Below are 11,571 nucleotides of genomic sequence, written 5' to 3'. Positions count from 1 at the left end.
CACATGAACAATGCATTTTTCATGTGTAAAATACTAAGCATGTTTATGCTAATTTCTTTTCTTCTTTTCACTTTACTGGACATAGCGTGATGTTTTCCCCATCATTATATTAGACCTTGAATTGAGGAGAGTTCCTTGTTAGAGGATGAGGGTTTGGTTGGTTGGTTTTTTTTAATTGCTACTTTTAAATTCTAGCGAAACAACCAGTAAACAAATAAAAAATTCATTAGAGAGAGGCAGCTCAACTTAGATGAAAGTTTTACAGCATATAGTTCTGCTTTCAAAAGCAGAAAATCCAGTCACCGGGTCATTAGCACAGTATGCAGCACCACAGAAATGAGGAACATTAGCACTTGTGTCGTTTGCAAGATTTAGTAATATTTCAGTGTCTTAACAGCAACGTTTCAGCCTAAAAGCTTCCCAAAAGGCACTTAAACATTTAAAATACCAGCTCCAAATGGCTACGAATGCTTTTACTCGTTACAAGCATATTTAAAACAATGCATTTGGGCTGGCTTGTGACAACTGTGGGGCTACTGTGGGATGGAGGCAGGGGGAGGGCGCGGGGAATATTGGTACCGTATTTCGCCCCTTCGCAAGGGCAGCCAGAGCATGTCTGCTCTCCAGCATGTGTGGAACGGCCGCGGCAGCGCCGGCGGTGCTCGTGGGAGTCGTTGCATGTACAGATTACATTTTAGTGTTTGACTGTGAAGATTCCCCTGAAGAAGCTAACGCTGATTATGATCCTGGCTTGATAGCTTTGCTGCTTTGAACATGTCAAGTTAATTTCATGCTGAATAAGGAGAAAACTTATGCCTGTCACAATGCTGTATATCAGTCAGCGGCTAAGAACAAAGGCTTTAAATGGGTTTGCTTCATGACTTGGCTACAAAAAAGTGAAATGCAAGTGCCTTTGCGCTTTTCACAGCACAGAAGAACTTTTCTGTGGAAGAGAAGGTGACTACAGAGGGGTCCCCATTACATAGCATTGCACTAGACTCCTCAGCACTGGTTGAGGCACTCTCTGGGGAGAATGGCTCTCAAGCGCATTGAGGGCAGCCCTCTGCATGGCCATCCCCTTTCCCAGGTGTCTCTTGAAAGATAGCTGTTGTAGTGAGTTACCAACGTGCCCGAAGAGACTCTTCTTTCTTAAAGTCAGGCTAATATGCTAACACAGCATGAATCTGTGGGGGTTTTCTTTAGTCTTTTATTTGTCTGGTTGGTCTTTTTTTTTTTTTTTTCCCCAGCTCTGGAATTGGTTATGCTTTTAAAATCTTTACTTGCTGTTTGAACTTCTCAGTCTCATACAGTTTAATATTAGGAATTGTAAAAAGAGTATTTAAAAGGAAAAATAAAACAAACAAACAAAAAAACCCCACTGAGTTGAGTTATTTAAGCAAATGGCTTCTCCTGGCTCAAATATAAAAATAAGGTCCCAGAAAACCTTCATAAGCTGCACTGTAGGAATGCAATTACTACTGAAACCAGTGCAATCATAGTTGCTATCTTTTAGAAACAATCTTTAAAACTTTAGTAATATTTTCAGCAAAGCCATCTTAGTTACAAGCAACTCCACAGATAAGGGGGAGTCCTGGAGGATTTGCAGATGCCCATCATAAGGAAATTTTCCAAACCTCTGGCTCACCCGTCTTGAGGGTTTTTCTATTTTCAGTTAAGCTTTCTGAAAAATGGATGGCCAGTTGTAAACAAGAGCATGGCATTGAAGACTTCATTAATTGTAAAAAAAATGTCTTCTGCATTGTTTTCTATTACTTTTTAGCACATGGTTCTTATATTGTTATGAAAGGAAGGAGCATCCTATGGGCATGTTACAAGCTACTGGTGATTTTTCTGTTTAAGGGGAGATAATTAAAAGTGACTTGAACAGGTAAGCCTCTGAACTTCCTGAGAAGACTACTGATTTTCTTCTCCTACATAAGTCTCTGTCCTTTTTCTCCACATTATCAACAGATTCATGGAAAAGTTGCTTTGCTTTCACAGTTAAGATGCTATGAAAATTCAGTTTTCAATTACACTGAAATAATCTATCTAGGTTGGGTTATTATACAGAATGTTCAGGAAAGCATAAGGTCAGGAAAAAAAATGCTTTAATTTCCCCTATGTATGTGGAGGAATGCAACTTAGATGGAGAAAAGCCTGAATTCTGTGTTTTCTTCAAGGTAAAATTTCTCTTTGAAAGCTGAAAGAGAATTCCTGTATGCAGAAATATGGCAGAAGAGAGTGAGTCACCCTTCGTTCCCTGTGGCACAGAAGGCCTAATGAAAGACCGGCAACAGTGATAGGAAAGGAAGTTTTAATCCCATCGGACTGGACTATGGTTGATTAATTTAGCAGGACAGTCAGCAGAGAATTGCCATGGCTCTCTTCCATGGTTCAGCAGTTGTGTTTGAGGCCTTACATCCAGCCAGCACAGAGGTACCCGGCTGTTCTTAACCCTTAAACCCTCGCACGATGCAACCTGTGCCCAGGCTTTGCACTGCTAAGCACGTGGCTGTCACACCTCAGCATCGCACGACAAAGCCGACAACTCGGAGTTCCTTTTTAAGGCAGCACATAGCAATGTCTTAATAATCCTGAGATGGCTGCATTTGTGTGTTTTACAATATGTATTTATTATTTGATTGTGTTAGCTATTTAATACATTGCTGTTCCCCATATGTGATGATCCATCAGCCAGAGAGTTGGTCTCAGCTCTCTTCCAGTGCAAGTCCCTAGGTCTAACCCAGGAGAAGGCTGGAACAATTCTGGGCTGGGTTTAACCGGTACTAATCTGCAGCTTCCCAAAGCCCATTTGCCATAAAATCTCAGAGTTCCCTCCTGTTGTGTGCTCAGGAAGGGTAGGAGAAGGACAGCTGTGGATTCTCCTGCTTTGGTGGAATTTTCAACAAAAAAAAGTAAATACCTTCAGTGACTTCAATCTCTTTGTCCTAACAATGAAAACTACACAGTGTTAGTTCTATGGCTCCTTAGGTCAATGAAATATGATGGGCAAAGATCAAAGTAAAGCTAGCCTGTGACACATGAAGAATATACATAGCTGTCAAAAAATAGCCTTTTAGTTGGCTTTTTCTAGAATCCTGAAATTCTCCCTAGTAAAGAATTTCTACCTTTAATTTTGAAAAATGTATCAATTTGCTTTTAGCCATCCACTCCTGAATTTACAGAAAACAAGTCACCTTAGACATTTATATGCTCTGGGCTGAGTCCTGCAAATAAGTAAAAAAAAGGCATTGTCTCTTTCTCTGATTAAAATACAGTATTGATATCCTTGCATGCTTGTGCTTATACAAAAGATAACTGAAAAGTTTCTCTTTTAATGCTGTTTTTCTGCAGGATTATCAGCAGCACCAGAGCCCTTATGACTTTTCCTTTTAACAACCTTACAGTTATTTAAAATTCCCAGGATCTGCTTAGTCAGCAATATGCCTTCCTTTACTTCATTGTTCAGTTCCCTCTGTATACCTACATACATAACTACCAAAACTTTTGTCTTTTTCATTTCTCTCTCTCTTTTTAATTTTTTTTTTTAATATTTAAATGTATTCTGGCAATGAGTGGGACGAAAGTAGTCCAGATTACATGGCTAACAGCACAGTGTATAGTCTACTTCTTGCAGTATAGCTGCTTTTCCACCAAAGAGGAAGAGAAAGTGAAGTTATTTTGAGAGTAAAATCAGTAAAGTTGGTATGGGAGTGTTCTTTTACAGCATTGGTATGCAGGCAGGTGATCTTCATGCAAGAAGCTGCAGTAAGGCCTAGCGTTAGAGTTTTGTTAGTGCACGAGAGAAAAAATGAGCAGTAACCTGCTAAAGCAAGTTGAGAAAATAAGCAGTTGTGTCCTTTCTGATGCTGAGGGTAAGAAACCACATAGTCTTAAAAAAACCTGGCAATTTTTGCATGATGTAAAATATAGTCCCTGTTATATGCAATGCAATGGTTGCTTTTCAGAAAATAATAAAAAGAAGCAACACGAAAGGTCTAGACAACTTCAAGCAAATTTTATTTATTGTCAGCTGCTTCCATTAACTCACGCAGTGGCTGTTGCACTAGAAAAAAAATATACAGATTTTTAAATCGTCACAGATAAGTGAATACAATACTTTTATGTATAAATATGTATAAATAGCACTCTAACAAATCTTCATATAATACAATTCTTAGGAAAAGATCTGGTATTCAGCAGGTTAAAAAAATTTACCTGCTCCACATTGTCTCTTTTTAATCATGAACAAAATGAAGTTTTAAGTTTAGGAATGATATTAGAAGGGAGAAGAACTTTCAAATTTGCAGAAAAACTGCAGAGGTCTCTTGGCAAAATAATATCTTAGAAGTGTCCTTTGTCAAAGATCAAGGCAAATGTAGGCAAATGCATCTGCCAAAGTCAGATAGTATCTCCTTGGGTGACTTCAGTCCCTTAAAACCCGAGGTGTGCTTTATACAAAACAACTTGAAAACTTCAGAAGACTTACATTAAAATAAGGTAACGAGCATTTGGGGAGTTTCAAATAATGTCACGTGAAGAAAATATTCTGAACATCTCCCATTAGATTTGGGCAGATCAATGATGACTGTGGTATTTGATGGCACCTAATTCCTTCTGACCTTCATTAAGAGTAAGATACTCGATTTTCACTTTCACAAATCTCCAGTTGTCTTACAATAATTCATTTTACTGAAAATTTGCTTCTCAGAGTGCTCCAGTAATGACATTCTATTTTCCTGTCACCAGTCCTATGATGGCTCCACACAGGTGTAAAATTCTACATAGCGGTGCCAGGATCAGGCTAACTAAATGACAAAGAAATGGACAACTGGATGAGAGCACAAACTGACATGTATTTCCATTATTTCGGCACTGGGCAAAAAGATTTCTCTATCGACTTCCCCTCAAAGCCACCGAGAATAAAGCTATAAAAGATTGTCAAAAAGTAGGCCATGTTACTCTGCTTATCATTTTCATGTTGCCACTTCTCATTTTCCAGAGGTAAGAGATTTCACACTGAATTTTCAGTGTACAAATTATGTCCTCGCATACCTAGGTATCTAGATATTCTTACGATAAGAAACAGAGATTAGGGGACAAAGTTGACTAAAGACAGGAGACAGTGTCAAATTTTTACAGCATGGCCTAACTGTGGGCCATGTTTGAAAAAAAATAAAAAGACATATATCAGAATCTATAGACATCCCATAGGCATTTCTCATCTCTACAGCAGAATTTACCACTTTAACAACATGCATATTTCTCTCTCTATTCTCAGTAAATGAGAACTGCCAATAAAAGCTGCTTTTCAGCTTCCCAGATAAAACTAACTTTTCCCCTTCTGCTTTTTTTTTTTTTTCTGAAAAAAAAAAAAAACACCATTGTTTGCTTTTTAACTGTGGAATCATGGGGTGCCAGACCTTTCAAGTCTGCGATGAAACCTCAGTTATACAATTTATCAGCTGAATCTGTAAATTAACAATATCTGTATCCCCAGGCCATCACTCTTCTCAAATAATAGGACATTGGATCATCACCCTCCTGAATGAACATCAAAAGCTGTGTCCAAGACGACAGAGCTTCTAGAAGAATAAAGGTGAGGATGGCAGAGGCACTCAGAGTTGCAAGTGCAACTGCTCACTTCACAAAAAAAGTGGGAAGTCTGTGGGTGGCAAAATCAAACAGAGGTGGGAGTGTTGCAGCCACGATCTTCCATGCTTTCTCAAGCATTACAGAACTGAGATTCTCACCTCTCATTTCAACATTTGACAGAATTTTTCTTATAAATCAGGCACCTCACAAACCACAATTCCGTTTTAATACCCCAGGTAAAGCCTCTAAAGCCTCTCTCCTAGTAATAATTTTCTGCTTTCTGCTTTATAAACCATCAGAAAATCCATATATTTCATGTTATTTGTGTTGCAAGTGCCTGGAATTGAATCTGCTTTTAGAAAATTTGTGCTTTGCTGTAAGTTTCCAACCTTAGAAACTCTTATTTTGGAGACTTACTCCAAAGGACAGGTTTAAAACTTGGCTTAAAACAAAGATATGCCCTGCTGGCAATTATCATAGAGAGATCTGAACAACAGACACTTCTTTCCTACAGTGCAAGTACAACCCAGTTTCTAGTTTAATTATTATTGTGATCCCTTCCCACCACTCACTTTTCATTCTTATGCAATAACCTCCTTTTGTTAGAAAGCAACAAAAAAAATGAAGTTCAACCCACTGGTGGTCTTGAAACTGTGTGGCCTCTCTCATGACACCCATGTTCATGACCATGTTCAAAAGCATCCTTAATCTTTCTTAGGACAGGAATCAAACTCCTGAATAAATCAGCAATTACTTCTAGTGGAAGACTTTTCCCTAAATTAATGCAACTTGTTATTACATTTTACATGAAGTATCAGAGAGGATTATGGGAAATAGGATGGCACCTACTGTAGTTATCTATTTCCCATAGAAGCCATTAGGGCAAGTTTATTAGCCCGTCGTGATTGTAAATAATGAATTCAATTCAATATTTGGAGTTACCTGGGGTTTAAATTGGTACTGATCTTAGTTTAATGTTTCCAGTTTCAGGAATTGAAAAGCATTACTATATGCCTTTGCCAGCATGCAAAATGTTAATCTTGATAGATTACATTAATCTTTATGGAGAGCACTTTTTGCTCTTATATTTCAGAATCTTAACTCCTCAACATAAGGATGCTTTAGCTCTTTATATTGAGAACACTGCACATTTATTTTAATTGGATAACTGAGCTTTTCTGCTTACTGAGCTGTCTGCCTGACATTTGCAAAATGCAGCTTTTTTCCCCCGACATAACCTAACTGTTCATTTTTATAAGGCATGTCATCCGAAATGCAGAACCTAATCCTTCATTAGTTGTCATATTTGTTTAGATGTTATACATCATCCATTGGACTGAACTGTTTGGTTTACTGTCCTTTCATAACATCCATTAAATTATTATTTTTGCATTCCCTTGTGTTTTATTTCACAGTTTTCCTATGTACTGAACTTCTGACTTACAGGCCTTTCGCTAAACAATGAAATCATTAAATTGGTTGGGCATGCAGGCTGCCCAGGCAGCGCGCGGGTAAATCAAAGCTCACAGAATGCAAACCAAACGAAGCCAGAAGCAGGGCTGAGAAGCAAGCTGGAGTGCTGTAAAGTACATTAAACACAATGAGCTTTTCTCTAGTTTGGATTTTCAGCTGTAAATCTCTCTTGGAATCAGGAACCTACAACAAGTCAGCTTGTCTCATGGGAAAGAGGAGGGATACTGCACTGTCACCCGATCCCTGTAAAGCAAGCAATGGGGTCCTGGAAGCATGTTTTCACTCTGACTGATGTGGAACAGGGACTGGAATCCGGGACAGAGTCCTAACCGACAGACTATCGAAGAAGTGTTTCTCAATTAGTAATTATTTAAGTAAAATGGAAGGTCTTTAACAGAAGAACTGAGACTAACTTGACCCAATATGCACAGGGCAGCTACACATTGGAAAAAAACATTCCTGTATGAAATTGAGCCAAAATATCTTTAAGTAATCTCCCACATATATTTTTGAGTACTTTGAACATGGTTTCAGTGGGCACAGCAATTACCTCCACCTCTCCTTCCACCCACAACTCTCATTCATAGTACCCCTACCTAACTGGATACTGCCAATCACATAAACCAAGGTCACCTACCTTGAGCACCCTGGTAGGACGTGAGGTAGGAAACTGAAAAGCTTGACAGTGTCTACTATAGAGAGCAAAACAACAGCTGAACAGGAGCTCCTGGCCCTGAATGCTGCCTGACTGGACACCTAAAATGACACTGATATTTCCAGGTGCCTTCATAGATATAATTTGAAATATCTGCTCTTCACAAATGGGTAATCCGCATGGTCCATTGCTTTGTCACGTAGTGGGAGTTGTATCCTAGCCAACTAAAGTGAGTGGTGAAATGCTCGAGTAGTCACATCACTGTTTCAACTACACTGCCATTGCATTAGATTCATCTTTTGTTTGGGTGGAAATATTCCCACATACTTAAATACAAACCAGCATGAAATAAAAATCTTAATTTTCCAAGTAAGAAAATAAGGACCAGCTCTTGGATCTAGAATCCTCCCCATGCTAACCTCAGTCTTACCTTATTACAAGAGTCAATGATGTTGATTGATGAGTTGATGATATAATGGCATGTACTAGCTGGATTTTTTTCTGATCTTAGTCTGTGTCTGTTGTGCTCTTCGTGAAGTGCTGCAAGACAATTATGGGTGTGCAGAGGACTAGAAAATTGCTGGAGAGGCATAAAACCTGGCAGAGAAAAGTTTCCCTTTCAGACAAAAAGCAAACATCAAACTCAAGTTCTAATCTGGAAAGACGTGGCATACAGCTCATGTTCTAGTGAGAGGCGAAGCCTATGCTCTTTAGGAATAAATGAAGCCTTATGATAAACTTTTATAATACTGGTAAGATGATTGGTTTTGATGACACTTCCATAAGTTCTTGAAAGACCTCCCAAAACCATTGTCTCCCTTCTTATCTCACCTCCCATTCAAATGTTCTCTTCCCCCTGAAACCAGGTTACTTTTTATTCTTTCTTTCTTCTTTTTTTTTTCTTCGCTCCCCTCCACCTACCAAAATGCTGATATTTCAGCTCCACTTTAGGGAGGAAATAATTTGCACAGCCTTTTTTCCTCATGCATCTGTACTGTAAAACTGAAAAAATGTGGCAAACAGGAACATGTCAAACTTGCAAAAAAAATCACTTGAGGTAAGAAACAGCAATATGGTACAACAGCGATTCAAACTGAAGACAAAGTTCCCAGAAAGTTCAAGAATATTAAATTCTAGTTTAAAAATGTCACATTTTACCCAAATAGAAAGCTAATAAACATCCTGGATGCCTTTAAAGATGATCAAGGACAGAGTAGTACAGGACATAGTTTACAGGGACAGTTCTAAGATTTCCTAAAAAGATTCAATTTAGTCTTTGCTAGATGATATGCTACAATTAAAGTAGTATTAGAACTTTAAATAACTGGGAAAAAAAAACAACCCTGAAAAGCTTACTGCATTTTCCATTTTCTCTTTTGGTTACACATGATACTTTTGCTTATTCTCTGGCCAACTGTTCAATAAATACAAAGTTTTTATTCATTTAGCATGTGTTCACTCCTTGGCCAAGAAAGGAGGCATTACTGCAGTAAATAATAAATAATGATTCCAGACAACCTGTAGATTAATCCAACCACGTGAAAATTCCGTGGTTTCAGGTTCTGTGTGTGTGCCTGTGTCCCAGTCACATTTAGCTATTCACATGATTCTCACCTTCCTTCAGTCCAAGTTTTATTCAGTATTGCTATCTTTGTCATTCCAAGGGAAACACTGTCAACACATCCCTCATGTGTGTCGCGTGGGAGAGTACACTTGAACTGTTAGTGCTCGTATTTCACATAAAGATATAAAGTCAGCATAACATAATACCTCCCCGCCATTCCTGGCAAACATCAGGGTTTCTTCTCTTTACCTTTCCAGAAGGCTCTATGGATTTTTTAGAGTAAAGCTTGCTGCCAAACTGCAAAACATGCAATTTTTAATCCCTTTATGTCTTCCCTTTTTCTGCTAAATTACAATATAACATGAACCCAGGTAGAAGAGTCATATAATTGTGTTGGCATGCACGTGACATGATTAATGGCACATAAAACTCACCAGCCTCATCACGACCTGTTGGACTGATGGGTTAGTCTAGACCTACAAGCACGTGGCCTGGACAGCAAACCTGGGAGTGACAAGAAGCAGCCTTCCAGAACAATTATCTTTCCTTCCTCCCCTCTACTTTAAAGTGCACAGAAATAGAAGCTGTCCATGAAAAAGACAGCTAAAGAGAAGGCTAACGCCTATCCATCGCTGGAGGGAAGTGGTGCAGGGCCCGGCTGAGACCAGCAAGCACGCACTCCCTAGTACCTGGCCCTCCAGAACCTGTGCTCCCTGAGCAGCACTTGGCTGAGCAACTACAGTCACACTTCATCTCAGAGGTCAGGTTCAGTGGTATTCTTGTGATCCTCTTAGATGAAACATCCTGTTTAAATGCAGTCAATTTGGAAGATGCCCTTTTTCTTCCTGTAAATCAAACCCAATTCTTCCTCAGGTATCATGCAGTGTTGCCGGAAAAAAAACATCTGGTACCGGATAAAACTTGCATTTTGGGGAAGTGAACCTTTAGCCCAGTCCTGTGCTGAGCGTCATGAAGCAGCAGGCAAGTTTGGGCTCGCTAATGAGGTTATTGCCCCCCTCCCATACACAGACAGATGCTCAGCAGCCCCGCTCCCTGGGCATGCAGGGCGGGCACGCAGGATGGGCACTAACCTCATCAGCACTACCAACATCATCGTCACTAACCAGCTTCATCGGGCACCAACCAGCCTCATCAGCAGTAACCTCCTCGGGCTCCTCTGCCCAGCCAGGCTCCCAAGGACCACTTCCAGGCAGTACAAAACCTGTGAACCTCATCAATAGTTTCTAAGTACATTGTGTACAGTATAGGTGGTGCAACTGTGGACAGCTCTTCGACGAACACAGTAAGAAAGAAAAGCAAAACGACTTTGAACACCAGCATATTTTTACCTTTTCAGACTAAGCTTTTATTTTGATATTACAAACCATTTTTCTTTATTCACAAATCACGGTTGTGATATAAACACTAATTTCTAAAGACAGATATACACATTTTCTGGGTTTGTTGTGTGTTCTTTTAAATCTGTTTAGAAGTCACTATATTCCACATATGGTAGTAATAATTTTTTTCATAAGTCATATTATCAGTAGTTTATTTATATAAGTGAAAACATTCCCAATATATATTGTAAAAAAATTTCAAATGCTTTTCTTACATAACTATTTCAGACATACATTTTAAAATGACTACTCGGAGTACTGTAGGAGCTTTATAAACAAAATATTTTCTAATATGGGCTGCACTCTCAACCTTTCAAGATTATTTTAATAGACTAAAACGCTATATAATCATTTGGAGAAGTCATCTCGTGAAAAATAAAATTGCAAATAAATTCTGTTACTCCTCACATTTTGTGTGTGCAATTCCAAAAAAAAGATGTATCATTCACACTTTGAATTGGAAGCCTAACATTTGGTAAACATTTTTTCAAGTTGCTTTTATCGTGGTGTTTTTAAATGAAATACACTTTTTTTTTTTAATAGGAGGCTTGTCTCTTATATAATAAATGTGGGGATTGAACTCTTAATAAATTTCAGTTCATTCCCTCACCAGTATAAATATATGTTACTGCCCCATTTTTCATTGATTAATATAGCCTCTTTCTCTCTCTGTTTCAATTTTAAAGATAATTTATTTTTCATTCTTAGATATAAATGCTACAGAAACTTTGTTTTCAAATCTTGTGAAACTTTATTGATGGTTATTGTTCAACTGATCATACTGCATGCACATACGATGACAAAGAGAAAGCCTGATCACAAACACTTTTTTTAAAGCAGAGTTGTTATAGCAAGTTGGCAGGTTCACAGCGGTGAGTTGATAA

General features: G+C 38.6%; 1 protein-coding gene across 34 annotated transcripts in view; it reads right to left on the bottom strand.

Annotated features, from left to right (window-relative positions):
* Nucleotides 1-10,629: 10,629 nt before the first annotated feature.
* RBFOX1 (RNA binding fox-1 homolog 1) overlaps nt 10,630-11,571 on the bottom strand; it is a 968,785-nt gene continuing 967,843 nt past the window's right edge. For all 34 annotated transcript variants that reach the window (XM_086759520.1, XM_086759516.1, XM_086759504.1 and 31 more), the window contains one exon: nt 10,630-11,571. This exon is cut by the window's right edge. The gene's annotated coding sequence lies outside the window, so the exon portion shown is untranslated.

Source organism: Chlamydotis macqueenii, chromosome 15 (assembly GCF_036417535.1).
Source record: "Chlamydotis macqueenii isolate bChlMac1 chromosome 15, bChlMac1.mat, whole genome shotgun sequence".
NCBI lineage: Eukaryota > Metazoa > Chordata > Aves > Otidiformes > Otididae > Chlamydotis > Chlamydotis macqueenii.
The sequence above is the reverse complement of the archived record's forward strand: the minus strand, read 5'-3'. Positions and strand labels throughout refer to the sequence as shown.